Source organism: Cynocephalus volans, chromosome 11 (assembly GCF_027409185.1).
Source record: "Cynocephalus volans isolate mCynVol1 chromosome 11, mCynVol1.pri, whole genome shotgun sequence".
In the NCBI taxonomy this organism is placed as follows: Eukaryota; Metazoa; Chordata; class Mammalia; order Dermoptera; family Cynocephalidae; genus Cynocephalus; species Cynocephalus volans.
The window spans coordinates 14,272,756-14,284,176 of NC_084470.1; positions in this window are offsets into that span (position 1 = coordinate 14,272,756).

Here is an 11,421-nt window from a genome sequence, read left to right on the forward strand (position 1 = left end):
TGTTTACTGACAGCTGAAACTACCCAAAAGCTACAAAATCTAGCTCCGTTGTCTTAAAACTAGAGACAAGTCAAACCTACATGTGGAGTCATCATGAATGGGGGAGTGTCTCCTGTGAATCCAAGCAGTCCAGGCAGGCTCTTCAGTGTGCAGTTAAGATCTAAGAATGGGGCTCACTGGTTTACTTTCCTGAATTGTGTATGTGTATGTGTGTGTGTGTATATCCAAGGACCAGGGACCAGGCACCTAGGGATCACACTGTAACCCAAACCCAGCCCAAATTATTCCAACTGGCCAATTCTAAATCATTTGCTTTGCTCTGACTTGCCTTTTCCACGAAAACCAAAATAAAGGCCTGGCTCAAGTTCTCCCCTTGTTCCTGTCTTCTGTCACCTGATCAAAACCAGTGCTTCCCCGTGTCTCGGCGTGGCATGCTATGAACTATATAATCAACTTTGTTTTTCTGAGACTCTCCTTTGTCTCTTCTTGTGGACATGCCTGACTGATGATCTCATAAAAGGACACAAAGCATTACCTTTTGTGAGCATTGAGGCCAGTGAGAAGGGTGTGCCCAGCACAGTCAGGCAGGGCAGCAGGTGTTGGGCCTGCTGTGGGAAGATGAATTTGTGCCTCTACCTGAAGGGCACATGGCAACAGCCTTGCCAACCTATAACGTGTGTGTGTGTGTTGCATCCTAGCTGCTCCAATTCTAGAAATTTCTCCTAAGAAAAGAATGAGTTAAATTTAAATACGTACATCTAAGAATGTCTATCACTGTTTAAAATTGTGAAAATTTGGAAATAGCTACTGTGGTCAATGATAGGGGATAGATTAAATGAAGTTTGATACCATGTGTAATTGAATCGGTCATTAAAAACTGCACTCAAGAAAAATATTTTATGCCTTGGGAAAATATTCACTTATATAATAAAAACTTTTTAAAGCTGTATAGCAATACATGCTGTATGACTCTAATTCAGTTTCATTAAGTTGTATGTTTACCATAGAAAAATACCTCAAAGGTATTAACATCAACATTCTCAGAGGTGGGTGATGGGAGATTTTTATTCACATCTCAGTACTTTTCTGTACTTTCAAATTCTCTACTATAAACATTTGTTCCCCTAAGAATCAGAAAAACGTGTAATTTTTTTTTAATTGATGGGGAAAGAACCTAGAATGGCAGCAGCCGATAGTTCTATCAGTTCCTTGCAACTAATGTTATTGGCATCGGTATCTAGTAGTCCTCTTCAGGTGTGAGAGTATACAAAGTGTCACTGAACTTTTCATCTTGGGACTCAAGATCCATCTCCTTGAATATTAAGCTCTGCTGTGGTTAAAACACCGTGTACCTTCAATGCACAGGAACTCGAGGGAGGCTTGGCAAAAAGAATCCCCTTCGTTCATAACCCTTAAGCCACTTATCTTCTGGGCCACGTCAAATGATGTCATCAGATGTAGAATTTTATCCACAAGCTACTCACCCTGAGGAGGTGAAATCATCTCCACCCCATCCTGAAAATGAAGATGCTAACCACCTTTTAGGGGAAAATAGGAAAGTGGCTTTCTCCAAAAGTCATTTTTACCCAGGAAACAATGGAGGGTAAATAAATAGATAATACTGAAAGTGCCATCTGTTGCCTTTGGTTTTGGTGTGTCTTGTTTTTCCTGTTCTCCTGTCAATTCTAGTAGCTCTCTTTCCCCGGGTCCAGCATCATCAGAGGCAAGCCCGAGTAGATGCGTTCCAGGGAAGCTGCAACCAAGCATGGTCAGGCTCTTCACTGAGGCAGGTGGGATCAGAGAGAGATGCCTCCAGTGAAGCAATGGGCCAGTGCTGTGGCCAGTGCTGTGAAGTTGTGGAGACTGCTGTGAAAGAGGTGAGAAGAATAATATGGATGTGCTCAGGGCTGCTGTGCATCAAAGGCTTAGGCTTTGTCCAGCTTTCTTTTAAGCACATTATATAAGAAGACAAGATTGTGTTCTAGCTCCTCACAGTTTAGAGAATGGACAGAACCCAGGGGCTCCCAAAACACCAGTGATTAGCCTTTTAAAAAGGTAACTATTAACACTATTTCATGCCCACCCTTGAGTAACCTAGGCAAGCACATTGAAAAAATATGTAGTATAATGTAGGTACTGTTGCTATAGTAGCATTATAAGTAACAAGAACAAATTTAAAATTCTAAGCCCCTTGTAATCTAATTTCAAGTATCAGTGAGAGGAGAGAACCCACCAACATGAAGAAAGCAACTGTGGAGAGAGTCAGAATGTGAACTCTGGAGACAAGTGGCCACATCTGAATCCTATTTTTCACTGTACTTGCTCTCAGACTGGAAGAGTTGGTTAAATTCAATGGACCTTGGCTTCCTATTGGTGAAATGGGGCTAATAACAGTGGCTGCAGTGCAGGTTGGTATGAGGGTTAAATGAGGCGATATTCAGATGGAGCAATGTTGACAGGATGGCAAACTAAGAAGCTCCAGGCCCTTGTTCCCCCACAAAAACATTAAATAATCAATTAGAGACTGGCTAAAATAACTTTATAGGAGATCTGGAAATCAGTCAAAGAGCTACAGCAACTAAGTGGAACTTGATTGAGAAAAAGCCACATTCAAAATGGTAGGAAAATTCATGGCATTTTTTTACTTGTTCCTGACCCGTACCTGCCCAGTGTGACATGGTGCATTTTACAGGATGCACTGGCTCAGTCCCCAGTTCTCCTCCTTGAACTGGAAAGAGTGGAATGGACCTAATTTGCAATGTTCCTGCCCAAGGGATATTGGTCTCTATGTGAACTAACTCAGCACTCACATAGCTAAAAGCAGCACAGCTTAGAACTAGAGCTCGGAAAAGCCACAGGAAGCAGTGCTCATGTCTCATAAAAGATGCACGAAAACTACAGAGTTGCAAACACCTGGGAAAAATGATTACTGATAGTGGAATACAATAGAAGAGCTAAGGCCCTGAGAAGAAACAGGGTTAAGATTCTTAGTGTAATTGAGATATTTAAAAACAGCCATGCACAGGGGGAATAAAAAAGAGCACACAAATGCACAGGAAGAACAAATGTCCAGAAAAGACCTCAGATGACTATAAGCCTTCATACCTGACTAATTATGGAAGGTCTTCCCCTGTATAAAACCAGTCTTCAAAGTCTTCAAAGACTGGAAGAGTGGTTGTTTTATCAAATGACTAATTTTCAATGAAAGAACAGGAAAATATAGTCCATTCAAAGAAAAAAAATACATTTCTAGAACCCAAGCATAAAGAAATACAGGCATCTTATTCACTAGACAAAGACATTAAAACAATGTCTTACATATACTAAAAGAGCTAAAAAAAAAAAAAAAAAAAAAAAAACCAGGGACAAAGAACTAAAGGAATTTATAAAACTGATGTATGAACAAAATAAGAATATCAACAAAGAGACAAAAATTATTTTAAAAAACAAACAGAAATTCTAAAGCTGAATTTTTGCTGAAGTAAAAATTTTGCTAGAAGTCTTCAACAGCAGACTCAAACAGGCAAAAGAAAGAATCAGTGACTTTGAAGACAGGTCATTTGAAATTATTGAGAGTAAGGAGCAAAAAGAAAAAAAAAAGAATGAAGAGAAATAGACAGAGCCTAAGAGACTTATGGGACACCATCAAGCAGACCAATATACACATTATGGGGGTCCCAGAGGAAGAGAAATAGAGAACAGGGTGGAGAGATTATTTGAGAAAATAATGGCAGATAAACTTCCAAATCTGACAAAAGACATGGATCTACAAATCCAAAAAGCTCAATTAACTCCAATTTGGATAATCCCCCCAACCCCCCTCCCCCCCACACACATTGAGACATCTTGTAATCAAACTGATGATAACCAAAAGTAAAGAGAGAATCTTGGATTCAACAAAAGAAAAGCAACTTATCATATATGAGGGGTTTTCAAAAAGTTCATGGAAAGATTCATACTATCTTTTAGTTTCATTTTTCCACCATCTTTTTGAAGTACCTTTGTACAAGGGATCCTCTACAAGATTATCAGTGAATTTCTCAGCAGAAAGCTTGCAAGCCCAAAGGCAGTGAGATGATATGTTTAAAGTAACAAAAGGAAAAAACATCAATTGAGAATTCTATTTCTGGCAAAATTCTCCTTAAAAATGAAGAAGAAATTAAAACATCATTAAATAAACAAAAGCTAAGTGAGTTTATTACCACTAGACCTGCCCTAGAAAAAATGTTAAACGGAGTACTTCAAATTAAAATAAAAGTATGTTAGGCAATAACTCAAAGCCATACCAAAATACAAATTTCTCTTGTAAAAGTAAACTTATGGACACACACAAAAAAACCCACATTTGTATTGTAATTTTGGTTTGTAACTCCACTTTTTCATTTTTTTTTTTACAGAATTTAAGAGACAAAGGCATAAAAAAATTAAATGTATGTTAATGAGTACAGAAACATAAAGATGAAATTTGTGACACCAATAGCTTAAGTGGGAAAGGGTGGGAGCGAAGCTTTGATTCTGTCCATTTAGGATGCCATAACATTAACTGGGTAACTTACAAACAACAGAAAGTTATTTCTCACAGTTATGAAGATGAGACGTTCAAGATCAAGGCACTGGAATATTTGGTAACAGGTGAGGGCCTGCTATCTGGTTCATAGACGGTGCCTTTTTGCTGTGTTCTTACATGGTGGGAGGGCTAAACAGCTCTCTGGGGTCTCTTTCATAAGGGTACTGCAATAATCCATTTCTGTTGTTTGTAACAGACTACCTAAAAGTGAGTAATTTATGAAGAAATAAAATTTATTTCTTACAGTTTCAAAGGCTGGAAAGCCCAAAGTCCAGGGAACACATTTGGTGAGAGCCTTCCTGTGGGTGGTGGATCTCTACAGTGTCCATGACAACCAGGATACTACATCGTGAATGGCTGAGCAAGAGAAAAACTAAACTCCTCACTTGTTCTCCTTTTAAAGCCATCAGAACCATGCCATTACCACCCATTAAACCATCAATGGATTATTTCATTCATGAGAGTACAGTCCTCACAATCTAATCACCTCTTAGAGGCCCCACCTTTCAATTACCATTATATGATTTCCCACCCTCTTAATGCTATTACAGTGGGGATTAGGTTCCCAATACTTAAACATTTGGGGGACACATAACGGGCACTAATCCCAGTCATAAGTATAATAATTTAATTCCTTTCAGACTGACTCCATCATGAAGAAATAGAAAATCTGAATAGAAATATAAATAGTAAAGAGAGTAGATCAGTAATCCAAACCTCCCAATGAAGAAAAGCCCAAGAACAGATGGCTTCATTGGTGGACTCTACCAAATACTTAAGGAAAAACTAACATAAATCCTTCTCAAACTCTTCCAAAAAATTGAAGAGGAGGGAACACTTCTTAACTCATTCTATGAGGCCATCATATCCCTGATACTAAAGTCAAACAATAACACTACAAAAAAGGAAATTACAAACCAATATTCTTTATAAATATTAATGCAAACTTTCTCAACAAAATACTAGTAAGCTGAATTCAACAGCATACTGGAAGAATTATACACCATGACCAAATGAGATTTATTCTTGGTATGCCAGAATAATTCAACACACAAAATTTGACATTAACAAAGTAAAGGGGGAAAAACCACAATCTCAAGTGATGCAGAAAAAAATCTTGACAAAATTCAGCACACTTTCACAATGAAAGCACTCACAACAAGCTAGAAATAAAAGGAAACTACCTCAACATAATAAAGGCCGTGTATGAAAAACCCACAGTATAGTGGATAGAATTCTGTCCCCCCAAAATTCCCTGAAGCTTGAATTGTGTCTCCAAGTTTTATGTGTTAGAAACTTAGCCCCCGCTGTGATTGTTAAGAGGGTGGGAAATCCTGTTATGATAATTGAAAGGTGGAGCCTTGAAGAAGTGATTGGATTGTAGGACCATGTAGTAGTGAATGTATTAAAAATGGTGGTCAGGGGCATGGTTCTGAGGGCTTTAAAAGAAGAGGAGAGTCTCTCTCTCTGCTCTCGCTGCTTCCACCATCTTGCAATGTGAGACCCCTTGGCTGCTGTCGCCACCACCAGATGGACTTTGGACTTCCCAGCCTCAGAAACTGTAAGCAAGAAATGTCACTTTCCTTTATAAATCACCCAGTTCCAGGTATTCTGTTATAGCAACAGAAAAGGACTAATACACATAGCTAACATCATATTCAATGGTGAAAGACTAAAATCTTTTCCCCTAAGATTAGGAAGAAGACAAAAATACCTACTTCTACAACTTTTATTTAAACATAGTATAGGAAGCCCCAGCCAGAGCAATTAGGCAAGAAAAATAAATATACCATCCGCAACCAGGTCAGCAATGACAGAGCCACTGCCAAAAGCCTCCAGCATCCTGAGCCATGTTCAGGAGAGTCCGTGGGCCTCAGCCATGCCCCCCTGCCATCTGCAACCAGGCCAGTGAAGGAGCCAGCCGTGGGCCACCCTCACTCCCCCCTCACCCCTCACCCCTCTGCAACAACATCTTAGAATGCAAAATAAACAAATAAAAATAATTTTTTTTAAAAAAAGAAAGAAAAGTTATCCAAATTGGCAAGGAAGAAGTATAATTATCTCTTTTCACAGGTGACATGATCTTATATGTAGAAAACCCTATAAATTACATACACGCACTCATACAAAACTCTTAAAACTGAAAAATAAGTTGGAAAAATTTGCAGGATACAAAATCAATATGCCAAAATCAATTGCATTGCTATACATTAACAATGAATAAGCTGATAAGAAAATTAAAACAATGCCATTTACCATTGCATTAAAAAGAATAAAATACTTAGGAGTAAACTTAACCAAGGAGGCGAAAGACTTGTACACTGAAAACTATAAAACACGGCTGGAAAAAATTAAAGACATAAATAAATGGAAAAACATACTGTGCTCATGGATTGGAAGACTTAATATTATTAATATGTCAATACTACCCAAAGTGACCTACAGATTCAGGTCAATCCCTATCAAAATCTCAATAACTTTTTTTTTACAGAAATAGAAAAATCCATTCTGAAATTTATGTGAATCTTATGGGACCCCAAATAGCCAGAACAATCTTGAAAAAGAGGAACAAAGTTGGAAGTCTTCTATTTCTTGATTTCAAAACTTACTACATAATTACAGTAACCAGAACAGTGTACTGGCATAAAGACAGACATACAGACAAATGGAATAGAGTAGGGAACTCAGATTTAGATCCTCACATATGTGATCAGATGGTACACAACAAGGGTATCCAGACAGTTCAATGGGGTTAGGACAGTTTTTTAAACAAATGGTATTGGGAAAATTGGATATCCACATGCAAAAGAAAGAAATTGGACCCTTACCTTATACCATATAAAAACTTACCTCAAAATGGATCAGAGACCTAAACATAAGAGCTGAAACTATAAAACTCTTAGAAGAAAACATAGGAAAAAGCTTCATTTCATTGGATCTGGCAATGATTTGTTGAAGAGAACAATAAAAGCATTGGTAACAAAAGAAAAAACTGGATAAATTGGACTACATGAAAATCGAAAATTCTTGTGCATCAGACACTGTCAAAAGAGTGAAGTGCAAGCCCAAGAACAGAGAAAATATTTGCACACCCATATATCTGATAAAGGATTGATATCCAGGATACATATAAAGAACTCCCACAACTGACCAACAACAAAAAAATAAACAATCCAATTTGAAAAGTTAGAAAGCACTTGAATAGACATTTCTGCAAGGGAGATATACAAATTATGGGATTTTCCAGTCTTGTTGTGCAAACAGGCACTATGTGGGTCACTGTCACTCTAGTACTTTCAGGTGTTCTTTCTCCAGCCTTTGGCAGTTTTTTCTCATGCATGAACTCATAAGTAATTTGCTGAATATTTGAGGGGGACCCTTCACACATCTCTGGAGCTCTTCTCTCTCTGGATGATGCATCTATCTTTTCTAGGACTCCATCCTGTAAATTCTAGCCACCTTGACCTCCTTGAACTCTCAGCTCTGTTTCTAACTCGGGTCATCTACCAGGCTCCAGGTGGGTTCTCCCTCCTTGCACCATGGCCTGGAAACTCTCACGTACTTATATGCTTCCATCATTTCTTTCCTGTCCCTCAAGGCTTACTGTCCTCTATTGCTTCATGTCTACTGTCTTGAAATCTGTTATTTCATCTATTTTGTCTATTATTTTTTTTCCAGTTGTGAATATAAATCCAGTCCCTGTTATTCCATCATGCCCCCAAACAGAATTCTACCCACAAGTCTTTACATTATGAATAAAAAGAGTCTTTCCTGGGGAAAGGAAGTAATTTTGGTACAATCTTTTTCTTCCCCTAGTGACATTTTAGAAGAACTGTGTGACCTACTATGTAACAGAATCTCCTTATGGGGCGATTTTATTTCTGCTTGGTACCCAAAGGCACTATTTGGGCATGAAAGAAAAGCTTTATGTAAGCTGATGCTGCAGGAAGCACAGTATCCCCAGGATGCAGTAGGAGGCAGCCACCATGTTCGAAAATGGTGATGTCTAACCACCCACCTCTCACCTCTCTCTCTGAGTTCCTGTGGAGAAAACTGCTTCCCCTGGACAGAGAAGTTAAGTCCTTTAAACAGAAAGAGGTGGCAACCCATTCATTCCTGCAGCCCTGGTGTTGAATCATGGACACTAAGTAATCCGTGGAGACAATTGAATTGACCTTTTCTACTTTTACAGAGGAGGAAACAAAATGTCACAAAATGTTAAGGTAAACAGAGACATATATCATAAGGCCAAAAATTTGCATGGAGCTCTGGGGGGTGTAGCCATACCTGAGAGGATTCTATAGAAGATGGGATGTCAGAGGAGAGAATATACAGAGATCTCCAAGCCCATTCCTCCACACTTCAATGCAAGCAGCTCATTTTTATATATATCGTGAAGATTTAATCTGAAAAATTGCTGATTTGGTCCAACTGCTTCAATTTTTAGACAAAGGAACAAAACCCCCAAGAGACTTACTCAGGGTCAGATTACAATTTTAGCATCCAACCTGGGATCTGAACCCAGGTGTCTGTGTCTTAGGGTGATGCCCTTATATCTGGGCCCTGGAAGGATGTTGGTGAGTGGGATGAGAGGCTGCAGGGATATAGGAATCCCTCACGAATTTGTCACAAGGAGCCAGGAAGAGATGCAGAATGCTTTGTGGAGAGTAAGACACTGCACAAATGTCAGGAATTTATTATGACTGTTATTATTAACATGATTACTGCTGCCCAACTGTGCTGACAATTCCAAGCAGGCTGTTTCTCAATCTAATGTGACATGGCACTCTGACAGCACCACCGGTGGCATTTGTAACTTGACCTCAACATTGGTGCTCTTTGTAACAGCTTGATTTGTTGAGAGATCTGTCTACCATATGACTTCAAAGAAGCCATACACTTGCAAGTTGAGCCTTTCCCAAAGGCGGACTTATAGGGGAAAGAGAGAGGAGAAGACACTGGATGTCTCCATGGGCCAGGGAGTCCTGGAGCGTCGGAACACCTTGTGCACTGCCCAAAAGCAGTCCAGGGCTTAGCAAACACTGACTGCACATGAAGCCCCACAGCAAATCTCCACAGACAGCAAAAGTCAGGGTGCATGTGCTCTCCGATCTCTATGTAATTAGATTAGAAAACAACTGAAAAAATATAGGTTCCATATATACCTATACATATTCATTCCTTGTGGTAAAGACAGTTGTGTGAGCAAATGATGTTTGTACACTCCCAGGACTCAGTCCCAAAGTTTCTAGGTGACCCTCCGACTGAGTGATTTCTTTTTTTTTTACTTTTTTTTTTTTTTTTTTTTTGTCTTTTTCGTGACCGGCACTCAGCCAGTGAGTGCACCGGCCATTCCTATATAGGATCCGAACCCGCGGCGGGTGCGTCGCCGCGCTCCCAGCAGCACTCTCCCGAGTGCGCCACGGGCTCGGCCCCTGAGTGATTTCTGATTGCCCACAAGATTAATGTTTCAGCTTGTTTATATTTGTTGGCATGAAACCTACAGCCTTAAGCCCTACTTATACTGCAAAAATACCGATGCACTGTTGTGTTTTTTTTAACTTCATAATCTTCTCCTGATCTCTTTACTTTGATTTTTTTATAGACTTCATTTTCTAGAGAAGTTTTAGGTTCACAGCAAAATTGAGCGGAATCTTTTTTTTTTTTTTTTTTGCATACAAAGCACATTAAAAGTAAAGTAAACCTCAATGTGAGACCCAGTAAAAACTTCCAGGCATGTGAGTCAGCCATCTGTGCCTTCAGTGGTGAAGATAGTTCTATACAAGGTGCCAGGACACTGGGAGGACAGGCACCCTGCCCCTGGGTGAAGGAGCCATATCGCTACGTGCACTGCAATAGTGTAGAGAACGTGCGCACACCAGTGGCCCTGCTTGAGGGTGGAGGACACAGGGGCCAGCGCAAGCCACCCTATGGCAGGGACCCACCCGAAACCCATGTGCAGAAAGTGTGAAGCCCCTTCTGTCATGCACTCAAGCTGGGGTGGTGTAAGTCCAGGCAGTCGGGTGCACTGACGAGGACCATCCTTCCCAAGGGCAGAGCAGTGGGCCCCATGAGCCCACCCAACAGCCAGACCCCTCAGGTGCCCTCAGTTCACTGTGCCCTCAACACTGGAACCCCCCGGCCACTCATATCTGAGCCTTGTGGACATTAGCAGCAAGGTGACAACGTGGAAAAGGCTGCTTTCCTCCAAACTGCCAGGATGTAGTAAACACCGGTTTGAGAACTTGCCTCCCAGGGGAAACACAGGGAGGTGCTGTAAGGAGCTGTGGTTCCAGCCTGGAGATCATGGGCTTCCTGGAAGGACAGAGCATGACACCTGGTGGATACTGTGGGCTCAGCAGCCAGGATCCAGCATGGAGGTGCCACAAGTGTCCAGGCGCAGCCTTGAGGACCTCCTGATACCCATCGGATGCATGGCAGAAAGCAATGACAGCCCGTGAAATTTGACAAGTTCATGAGCACATGTGAGGGACCCGCCAAGACCAGCCAGAAATCCTGGAAGGAACTTTAAAGGAGCCAACATCCTACAAGAATAGGTGGAGAAGAACCTGTGGAATCGGGGTGTGGCGCTGTCAAGCAGGATTCTCAGATTCTTCTGTCCCTTCCGGTGCAGGCTGTGAGTCAGGTAACTGAAAGAAGATATCTGGCAACTTTATGCAAGGGTAAACATACTTTATTCTTCAGATGTGAGCTTCACAGACATGCTTTAGCCTCAGACGTCAGCTCTGCCGCTACTGCACGGGCCCTCCATGCTCTGCTGTCCGTCTGTGCTCTGGACCAGCAGCTCAGAGCAGTTAACTTTATATTTTTAGTACACAATAGTGGCCACAAGC